This window comes from Sinohyriopsis cumingii, chromosome 16 (assembly GCF_028554795.1).
Source record: "Sinohyriopsis cumingii isolate HCF-2022 chromosome 16, ASM2855479v2, whole genome shotgun sequence".
NCBI classification, from domain to species: domain Eukaryota; kingdom Metazoa; phylum Mollusca; class Bivalvia; order Unionida; family Unionidae; genus Sinohyriopsis; species Sinohyriopsis cumingii.
Genome location: NC_142976.1, coordinates 40,924,940 through 40,936,515, shown reverse-complemented (window position 1 = coordinate 40,936,515; position 11,576 = coordinate 40,924,940).

Sequence of the window (11,576 nt, the reverse complement as noted above, 5' to 3'; positions counted from 1 at the left end):
CCTATCCATAGTTTATAGTGTTTTATTTTTCGACAACAAGAAGCATGTACTTCGTCTTATAGGGATAAATGTACGTCATTTCCGGTTGACGTCCTCTATAGGTGGGAAATCGTAACTACGGAGATGTAACAGCGTTTTATACTTCTATTTAGAGTAATTAAATTATTTCTTCTTTAGACTTGATCATTTTTTGTTCTTTTTGTGCGAGTATAGCAATTTTTAATCATGTAATGCAAATCTGATGTAAAACGGAAATTGTTGGAGTATGGCCGGTGACCTTTAACAGATAATGTTCTACAGAATACGTATACATTTGGCTAAGGGTAGTGTACATGAGATATTATAACAAATATACTTAATTTTAGGCTTCAGGCTGTAACACTGCTGTATACAATACAGACGATTACACATGAGAGAGAGAGAGAGAGAGAGAGAGAGAGAGAGAGAATAATGTTGAGAATTTTGTCAGTGTTAAGTTGCTGCAGTATAATGCTCTTACCAGTTAATTTTTTTTCCTCAAGTTGTCTTAATGTGTGCGCGCATAAATTGAAAGCTTGTCATTGCTAGTCAATATCGTCAATCCTATTTACTCCATTATTCCGTTAAAATTAGAAAGGAAATAATTTTGCGTTGAATTTGTGCCCCCTCCCTGCTCGGTACAAAAGAAATTGAAAAAAATACACTTATTTGAAAATTAAATGAAAGAAATTAACCTTGCATTGTTATCATATATTCCTTCTTTTTCATGATGCGAGAATTATTGTAAAATATATATATATATATATGTCCACGAATTTCGTGTATGTAGCGGATGCCGGTTTGTGTATGCATCCTTAGTGTAGTGTGTATCGCTTATGTCAAATAACAAAATCGCAAATGAGACGAAATTACCCGATTGCTTGAAGGTACCTGCCATTCACACGTGATAAGTTACAGGATGCAAACTGAACCAGATTGTATTGTATCCAGGTTAAATATAAGACAGTATCTCGCAAACAAAAATCATTATTTTAAAATACATTCACTGTGAGTGCAAATGATCATCTTTTCGCTAGCATGGGTTACAAAAGTATTATTAAAGCAAGTTATTGTTGTGTATACTATTTGCCCAGCAAACATCAATTATGATTACATATGGCAAACAAATAGAAGCCCGGGTGATAAACAGAACTGGCAGGGAGCAATAAACTCATTGTTTAAACTTACCGACAGGATATCAAATACATAAGTTATTTTATCACAAAGCAAACCAACCCCGGAAAATGACTTTGGTATCTTTTAAGTGTGCAGATTTTTTTCTTATGAAGTAGGCCGACAAAAGGAAGTCAGGTTTGGTTCCTTTGGATTCTTTAAGTGTGCCGATTTCTTTTTCTTTTTTTCTCTCAATAAAGTCTGCCAACATAGGGAAGCCAGCATTGATTCCTTTTTACCAGTATTAACGGGAATTTTCAAAATAAATTGAAACAATGGGACAGTTATGAAAGCGACACAATCTAGTGCGTCGTGCACGCATACCGATATAAGGATGAAAAGTAAATTAGTTTTCATTAGTTTCATCTAAATATTCCCTATCCATAGTTTATAGTGTTTTATTTTTCGACAGCAAGAAGCATGTACTTCGTCTTGTAGGGATAAATGTACGTCATTTCCGGTTGGCGTCCTCTATAGGTGGGAAATCGTAACAAAGAGGAAGTAACAGCGTTTTATACTTCTATTTCGAGTAATTAAATTATTATTTCTTCTTTACGCTTGATAATTTTTTTTTGTTCTTTTTGTGTGATTATAACTACTTTTAATCATTTAATGCAAATCTGATGAAAAAGTATAGCCGGTGACCTTTTTTCTCCTTTTTTTCTTTCTTTTAGGCACCAGACAGATGCTTCCCCCCCCCCCATTTCCAAAAAAAAGGTGAAAAGTGTTTTATGTATAAGTGTATCCCTCAGGTATGTTGCTTGTTTTATTTTTACAAAAAGAATTTTCAATCAAAAATTTAATTATTTTGAATTTTTGATGGGGTATTTATATTTCCTAGTGTTATCTATAGTGGTGTTCATCCGAGCCAAGTTTCTTTCACCTAGCTCGAATTCGCTCCCCTAGTTCGTGTTTATGACCTTTGCTAGAGGTCTCCTTAGTCTCGTGTTTGCTATATGTGTATTGCTATGTGTGTGAATGCTATATTAGTTTCCGTGTTAAGACAGCATATCAGTCAAATTTCCCCAGTTTGCCTTAGTACTAGTTTTTTTTTTTTTTTTTTTTTTTAAATATTATTATACTTTATTAATCATTTTTGAAAGGGCAACTGAGCGGTGTACTATTTTCAATAGAAAAAAACCTAGTGTTTTATGTGCGTGCTTATATGTGTCGCTCATCGCATAATTTTGAAATGAGGCGGGCTGTGCTCGAGTGAGGGTCCATACTTTATTTATTTGTCGTATTTCACCCGACTCGAGTTTTGGCCCCCTCTTTTATTTTTGTGGCCAAAATTCCAATTTATATTAGTCAACAATACAGTACGGGAGCTGTATAGTTAAGAGAGAGCGAGAGTTAGAAATAAGTAGAGGTGTTGTGTTTGTTTTTGTGTTTTGCATGTACTAGTGTTCCTTCCATATGGGGTGTTTTTCTTAGGCTCTTTTAAAGGCCTTTCCACTTCGCGTGACGCCATGTGATATAGCCCCATTACGTCATTTACCTTTTACTTTTCCCATACAGATACCCTGTCCTTTTGTATATTTAAAGGTAAGGAGAATATTCCCTAAGGATTGTTTGATATTTATATATAAACACATGCAAACTAATAAGTGTTTAACGATATATTAGCCACCTCCAAGGAGATCAGGGTGGGAACGAGGTCGTAGCCCGCGTTTGCGTTAGCGCTCATAATGAGCGCTATACCAAGGCCCCTTTCTTACCCCTACTCCCTGTTTGGTATTTGGTATATAAACAGATGCAAATGTATTAGTGTTTAACGGCATATTACATTTATATGTTTGTTTGTTGTTGTTGTTGTTGTTGTTGTTTTTGGGGGAGGGGGGTAAATCCATTTTATGTTTAATTTTTTGAGAGATATCAAGTGATTTTTTCTGGCTTTAATTAGTCCATAATTTTTTTATTTTAAATAATTATATCGGTTATGATGGCCTATGTTAGTTATTTTGTAATTGTTATTACCTGGCCACAGGCCATCATTGTTTTTGTAATGTAATCTGTTATCTTAATTATTGTTTTTTTGTCGAAATTCCCGTCCAAATATAGAATATGTTTCCTTTGATATCTCTCTCTTTTTTTTTTTTTTTTACATATCTCCATAATCAGTTTAACCCGGTCATCCTTCCTTCTTTCACATTGTGCGATGGCATGATATTTGGTGAAGTTGGATGTTTTACACACGGGACATTTGATTATTGCGCGAATCATCCTTCTTCTCAAGGCAGTCTCGCCTGTTTGCCACGCATTATGCAAATATTTAAATATGATACTTTGTATTTTAACTGATCCGATGTTGTCCCAGTGCCCCCACACTCTATCCCATTCTATATGGATATTTTCCTCCTCTACTTTGTTTCTTTTATTTTTTGCTTCATATTCCCTAATCCAGTCATATGTCTTAGGTATGTCCTTTTCCCAGAGTTCTGTTTTGTCCCTAAACTTGCATAAAAGTTCTTTTGTTTGTCTGAAATGTCTAGATACTTCTAACTTTTTGCAGAACTTGTTATTTTTATAAATAGCTTGCCTGTTCCTTAAGGTGAAGCCGTACCAATATAGTATAGGGCTTCCCATGGGCTTTTTGGTATTGTCGATAGTCTTTTGAATCTGTTTATAATATTTGTATATTTTTTAAAAAATGGGGCATGGTAAGGTTAAGCCCCCTTTTGTTCTGGCTCTATATAATGTTGATTTTTGGACGTAATGTGTCTTGAAGTTCCATATATAGTTTATAATTTCCTTATCTATCTTATCTAAATTTTTATTTTCTAAGTCTACGGAATTTATTATATAGTTCATGTTAGAGTACACGTATGTTTTTTCTACTTGTGCACGCTCCATTATGCATAATGGCGTTAGTGCCCAGATTTCGATATTCTCTTTGATTTTTTTGTATATATTTTTGTTATTTTCTCTTTCTTCGTTTATCCCAAAGAAGATTCCTAAAGCTTTAACAGTTACCTTGATCAAGTGTCGTGGTAAACCGGGGTGGTTTCCCATCCAGTTCCCTATTTTTAGTATTTCTGTTTTATCATGATTTATTTGCAACCCTGATGCTTTTCCAAATGATTCGTATTCCTTTTGCAGGTGTTTAAAGGAATTTTGGTCTTTTATGAAGTTAGTACAGTCATCGGCATGTTGGAGCATTTTGAAATCCTCTTTCAGATTGGGGATTTTTATACCTTCGATATTTTTGTTATTCCCTATTTTGATACTTAGTATTTCAATTGCTATTACGTATAATAGCATAGATAGTGGGCAGCCTTGCCGCACCGATCTTTGAATATCAAATTTATCCGTGACAACGCCGTTTACCTGTACTCTAGCTGTTATTTTATTGTACAGGATTTTAGTCCAGTTTTGGAAGTTAATTCCAAATCCAAATTTCTCTAATACCTTTTGGGTATAATTATTTTCCAATTTGTCGAAAGCTTTCTCTTGGTCAAAAAGTACCATAGCACCTTGTTCACCTGTTTCGTTTACATAATCAATTATCGTTCTTATATTTAAGATATTATTTTGCACATTTCGTCCCTTCCCCCCACACGACTGGTTTACATGTATAATTTCATTTAGACATAATTTAACTCTATTTGCTAAAATTTTGCTTAAAATCTTGTAATCTATATTTAGGAGGGAGATGGGCCTCCAATTTTTTTAGGTTTTCCCTATCCCCTTTCCCTTTGTATATAATTGTTATTAACCCTTCTCTCATTGTTTCCGTCATCATGTCATTTTTTAAAAGAATGTTATTACATACATTTTCCAGAATCGGCGCTAACTCACTTTGGAATTTTTTTTTTTTTATAGAATTCCGCCGTGAGTCCATCTCTCCCTGGGGATTTCCCTTTCGCTAGCTGACTGATTTAATTTTTATTTCATTTTCTGATATGACCTTTAAGAATGACAGAGTACAACTCTTACATAATGCACCAATCACAGCTAGTGTTGTTGTTTATTTCTGAATACATTGTTCCCTACACCTTAAGCTCCGCCCACCAGGGGTTGTACAATTGGTACCATTATCCCAAAACAACACAAGCAATGGGGTATGAATCAAGTGCAAAAAGTTACAAAAAGTTACGAAAAGTAACAAAGTTGTGAAAAGTTACAAAAATTGAATGTAGGCCAAGACGAGAAAAGTTGCCTCTAAATGATTGTTTAAGCTTATTTATTCGCAAAAGCTATTCTATGTCTAAAAATTACATTAACTGTTGCTATATGAAAGGTTTCTTTTATTTGATAATTCTTAATAAGAAAATTAATTTTCACAACTGCTATGAAAGGATAATATCGTAACAGAAATCCAAATTTCAGCCACTAAAAGTTGCAACAAAGCATTTCCCCAACATTTTTATTAAACCAAGTAATATTAAAGGTTATTGTTATCATTTCCATCAGTAAACATATATTTTTCAAAGTTGCTGTAAAAGCTTGAATTTGGTTTCAAAAACAGGAGAAAGGATGTGTGCGAAAAGTGATTCCAAAATCTTTAATTTGTAGATTTCTTTCAAAACGGCATATATCTTTTTGCACTTTATTCACACCGCAAGCAATGTGATTGTTAAAGGACACATGGTACAAATGATAGGGAAAAATGGGAACCAGCCTGGTAACATAAAATAGAGCATATATGGGTTTGGCTGACCAGGATTGGTTAATAATGTAAGTTATGTTTTAGGAAAAAGAATCTTTAGAGCGCTTATCTTAGTTGTAAGTGAAAACAATAGAGACATCGTTTTGTTGATGGATGTTCAGTCCTTTAACAGTCTTGAGTTTGGAAAACTCATTACTAAAATTAGCACCTGACTCTTTGGTGCAGAATTGAAAGCACACATTTCAAACACATGCAGGTCCAGAAAATCATGCGGTTCATATCCTTTCCTCTACACAGAAGCTGACATCCAGGTTTCATCTGTACTGATAAATATAGGTTTGATCATGAGCACTCAAAAATTTAAAGTTATTGAATTTTTAATATAATGGTGTTTGCATAGGTTTACTATGGGAACTGAATTACATGTAGTACTGCGAGTTCTATAGACAGCCATGTATGCCTGTGCAATTAACTTTATTATAAAGGCAATCATATGGTTTATTTGTGGATAACAAGGAAAATTAATACCTTTTGTAAACCAGAGTGACTTTCAGTGGGATATTAAACACATTCAGATATATCAACTGTTGCCAATAAGGGGTTGTGTGTAGATTTGACTATGCTAGGTGGAGTGTTTTGCACTTTGGTTTATATCAAAGCAATACATATATATAATTTATACAACTTACCATTTATAGAGTAATTACAGTAAGCATTATGATATTTCCTAGTTGTGTTTTCAAACATGATGCTTCAGATATAATCACTAAGGTCTCTTCCACCATGCTTAACAGTGATGACCTCTTATGACTTTGCATCCCACTGATTTCTTTCAGTGAATGGTTTGAAAATTCATATTTTGCATTTTAATGGACTTAAGTCTACCATACTTTAGTTTTAAATTATATGTCTTCTTTGAGGAATTTTAGGCAATTTTTGTCATTTACATCTCTTTTTTCTGTAATAATACATGTACATATAGATGGTCACCTTGACCTTTACTCAATAATTACACAATATGACAAGGCTGGTAATATATTTCAGCATTAAATTGTAGAGTGATAAATGGTGGTACTAAAAAAGATGATTCTTGTTAGACAGCTTTATTTTAATATTGTTTTCTGATTCTCTTAAATAAAGCTCAAATATTTAAATGTTACCTGAAATGCACCATTGCTCTTTAGGTGAACACAAACTTGCAATCTAATGTAATATTCACAAATGTAATCTTTGACAAGTTGAACTATGCACATTGCTTACTTATGTATTGAACTACTATTCCTAGGGCTGTCAAGAAAATCAAGGGTGGATATAGGACACATGGTACTAATAATATGGAAAAATGAGAATCATCCTGGAAATGGTTAACATAAAATAGAGCATATAAGGGTTTGGCTGACCAGGATTGGTTAATAATGTAAGTTATGTTTTAGGAAAAGGATATTTTGATAGTTTATCCTAGTTGTAAGTGAAAACAATAGAGACATTGTTTTAGTGATGGAATTTCAGTCCTTTATCAGTCTTGAGTTTGGAACACTCATTATTAAAATGAGCTCCTGACTCTTTGGTGCAGAATTGAAAGCACATGTTTCAAACACATGCAGGTCCAGAAAATGATGCGGCTCATATCCTTTCCTCTGCACAGAAGCTGACATCCAGGTTTCATCTATACTGATAAATATAGGTTTGATCATGAGCACTCAGAAATTTAAAGTTATTGAATTTATAATAGCATGGTGTTTGCATAGGTTTACTATGGGAACTGAATTAGTACCGCGAGTCCTTTAGCGACTATAGAGTGACTGCAATCCCATAAGGCCAAGATAGAAGAAAACACCGGAACTTGTGAAGGTTGTTTTCACTATGGTCCAGGTATGGAATCTGAATCAGATCACAATGATTAGTTCCAGTTCAGTACCCATGAATCTAGTCCCAGTCTATTTTCAGAGCATTTTTTTCCCATCTCCTTTTGGTGGTAATACAAGAGTTAGATTTGGCATTCTTGGTATGTACTAATATTTGCAGCAATGAACAAGCCTTACAGTCTCCATATTGCCTTAAACTTTTATGATACCTAATGTACCTAATTAGTTATTTAGCCTGTAAATTACTAAATATACTTCTTGAAACCTCACATTTTGGGACATATACAATGTACCTGCCCTAAATGACCAAGACTAGTTCGTATTACCACACTGATATATAGCCTCTCAAGATATGGCTTATAAGAGAGATCAGCACCATTGCTCAATAAGGTAGAGCCGCCCATGACTGTGTTTTCCTATTACAATGTGGTTATTTGCTATAGAACGTCCCATCAAAACTTTAAATTTGAGTGCACTGTTATTTATACAAACAACTGCCTGGGTACCTGACACAATCAACATGGAACATAGCACCTGTCATTGTTTCTTTAGTGTGTACACCTATGTACATTGGAACAGGCATATTGTGATTTGCTGCAAAAATCAATGAGCTATCTTGCTTCACTATCCCTGGGAAAATTTACATTAGTTGTATAGACCCAAACTACCATTTGTTTTAAATACCATTCATTAGTCAACCTTGCTGTCTAAATTTGTCAGTTTGAATATTAAAATGTGTATGAAATTTAAGTTTTCAATAAAATTTAATTTTTTAAATTTAATTGTTTATTCAAATTGCCATTAAAATTTAATTTATTAATGTTCTTAAATTTCAAACAAATTTTCAGACAGCTCTCATCTTGTATTACAATTAAATTTTGACTGCATTGAAAAATTTCTATAATTAAGGAAGATATAGCAAATTTAGTTTTGGTTTCTCAGGGGCACTTGGGTCAAAACTTGCACCCTGTTGAACACCAGTGCTACACACTTTCTAACAGCTGTCACGTCTTGTTTGAAGTTGAAATAGGTGTGGCATACAGATATAAAGTTTGACTATAACTGGCCATAAATAAATGGGCCTGCTAGAAATCAGATCACAATTATTAGTTCAGGTTCAGTACCCACAAATGTAGTCTCAGTCTATTTTCAGAGCATGTTTTCTTGTCTCCTTTTCATGGTGATATAAGAATTAGATTTAGGCATTCTTGGTATGGATTTAAAGTAATTGTTTATTCATTAGAATGTGAGCTTATAGTGTGGTTGTATGTGTGTGTTTTGGCGCCAGTGCACAGTGAGTAATAAAGCCTTGGTGATGATCCGGAAGTAAAATCTGTGTTCCATTGCACATAGCTTTGTTTACAGTCCTGCCTCTCAAAGAAATGCCAGTGAACCTATGACAAGAACTTCAACAAGAAGTAATCTTTGAAGGTATTTTAGATTAACATATGATTTGACACAGTTGAAAGTTCAGTAAACAAATGTAGAGACTATATAGGAAAATTAATTATGATCTGAGTCTGTATACACTTCGGGCCGATATGGCAGACCTTGAACCTATAATGGGGCAAATACAACAACACAACTGATAACAGCATAATATTGTTCATTGCCAAGACATAACATGTATTTAGTGTCTTTATATGCTTGCATTTGCTCCTCATTCACACATTATGACATAATATGGGAAGCTTTCAAACTTTCTGGGTACTGAGAAAGTCCATTTTTGGAGCTATTTATGCACTCTAGGAAAATACCCAAAGTATGTAGCGTCACTTCACTCTCACTGCTTGCCAACTGTATTTATCAGAGACAAATACAAAAACAAAAATAGCTAATTGTGTACCTTTTTTCATGTAATACTGTACAATTGTTTACCTTTGCTTCACATAATAGACAATGCTGTACAATGCATTCACAAGTTGGCACAAATAAAATTATACACTGTACATAACTGTCAGAAGGATTTGAACTGAAAGCGTTCAATGGAGACAATTCGCACCCTCAATAAATTCAGCGTGTACCCTGCTACCAAATTCAATGTGGTCAAACCTCATTCTCTTTTTATCAGGCTTGTGACCATAATATCATATTTAATGTGGCAAAATTAGGCTATATTGAATGTGATGTCTACAGTACTATCACGGAATGGTTAAATCTGGACCAAATGAACCTGAGGTAATCCCAAATATAGTTAAATTTTGACCACGATCAACAATACTTTCAGATCTTTCTTTAAGGAATGTGTTACATTTGATCATATTATACCAATGTGATCTTCTCATATTCTGTTTTTTTACAAAGCCTTATACCTGCAGTCATAACAGTAAAATGAAAATTAAACATTATTTGTTACAAAGCTTTGTTGGGTATCCCTGTGTGAGAGCTCTTGTATGTATATATTAGAAGTTTAACAGTATACCAACACAGCTCTGGCTATATAGTGCTCAGAGTTTAAATAAGTTTTAAAATAATAATAACAATAATAAATATTATTATTATTATTACTGGAGCAATATGGTTTTATGACATTCCCTAACTTAATATACACAGCAAATACAGTCATCTTTTAATATGTGCAAGTTTATCATTTGTTGCTGCAAAGAAATCTTTATACATTTTAAAGTTACTAAACGTGGCTGATATCGCATAGTAAAACAGAAAAAAAAATCATAATCATCAAGACCCAGGATAATCAGAATACAAATATTGTGTACTTCTTGATTGTGTAAAGAAAATGCACCATGCATCCTAAAAATAACCAAAACAATTATTCTTAGTTTCTATTGTCGAATTTATTCCTCCAAACAATTTACGTGATTTACCAGCCAATTTAACCAAAATTTGCTTATAATACATAACATGTTACACTTTTTTCCCTACTTATTATTTTCATTCATATTTGTTTGAGGTTCTCTTTTCTTTCTTCTTTTTCTGAAGAGCGTGAGTATGTATTCACCCAATTCATTGGCTCTGAGCAAAAGAGGATATTTGCTAGGAAAAGCGTCACTCTCAGTCACACTTGTTATACAGGAAGAAAAACTTCACCAATAACACAGACCATTTAAACAGGACAACCTTACATTTATCTCATGGAAACAGTAATAAACCCTGTAGCAAATAGATAGCATGTTGACAGATATTGCCAATAAGTAAAGACCACAGTTAAAATCCAAATTATTACAGGCACGGTTATTTATCTCATCTGATTCTTTAGTAATATTATACAGAGTGTGCATTTCATTAAAAGGTGGTATACCCCATGGCTGCCAACAATGTGATCATGACTAAATGCTGTACCATGAATTGAGCTTCCTAGAATTAGTGTAATTGAAGAAATGACCTTATTTAAGATAATCAGTATATGATTTTAAAGAAGACATGGTCATCTAACATCTCAGACAGGTTCTGCATTTTGTTCTACATACTATTTTCAAGACAATACCATCACAAAATTATTAATAAAAATTTGTAGATGTAGACCATTATAATGTACCAAACTTTTGTTCTGCCTCAGTAAAAGTAAGAAACTGAATTTCTGGCACCGTTGACCTTTGACTTTTATCTGCAAATCTTTGGCCTTCACCCCAGGACACTGGTCCTTAAATTTTTACCAAAATAAACTTTGGCCACTGACTCTCTTATTGGAAAAGTTACTACTGGCTCACCTCACACTATAACCTTTTTACCTTGACCCTTAACTTTCGACCTTCACCCTCCAACCACTGGTTCTCAGCCTGGGACTCTGATCCCTTTATAAGAAGCTTTAGTTATCTCTCAATAGTTAAAATAAATGAGAAAAATCCTGGATCCCTAACACCAAATTTGTTGTTATAACACCAAAATTGTTGTTATAACACCAAAAATTGTTGTTATAACAACAAAACCCAGGGTTAATAATCTCCCAATTT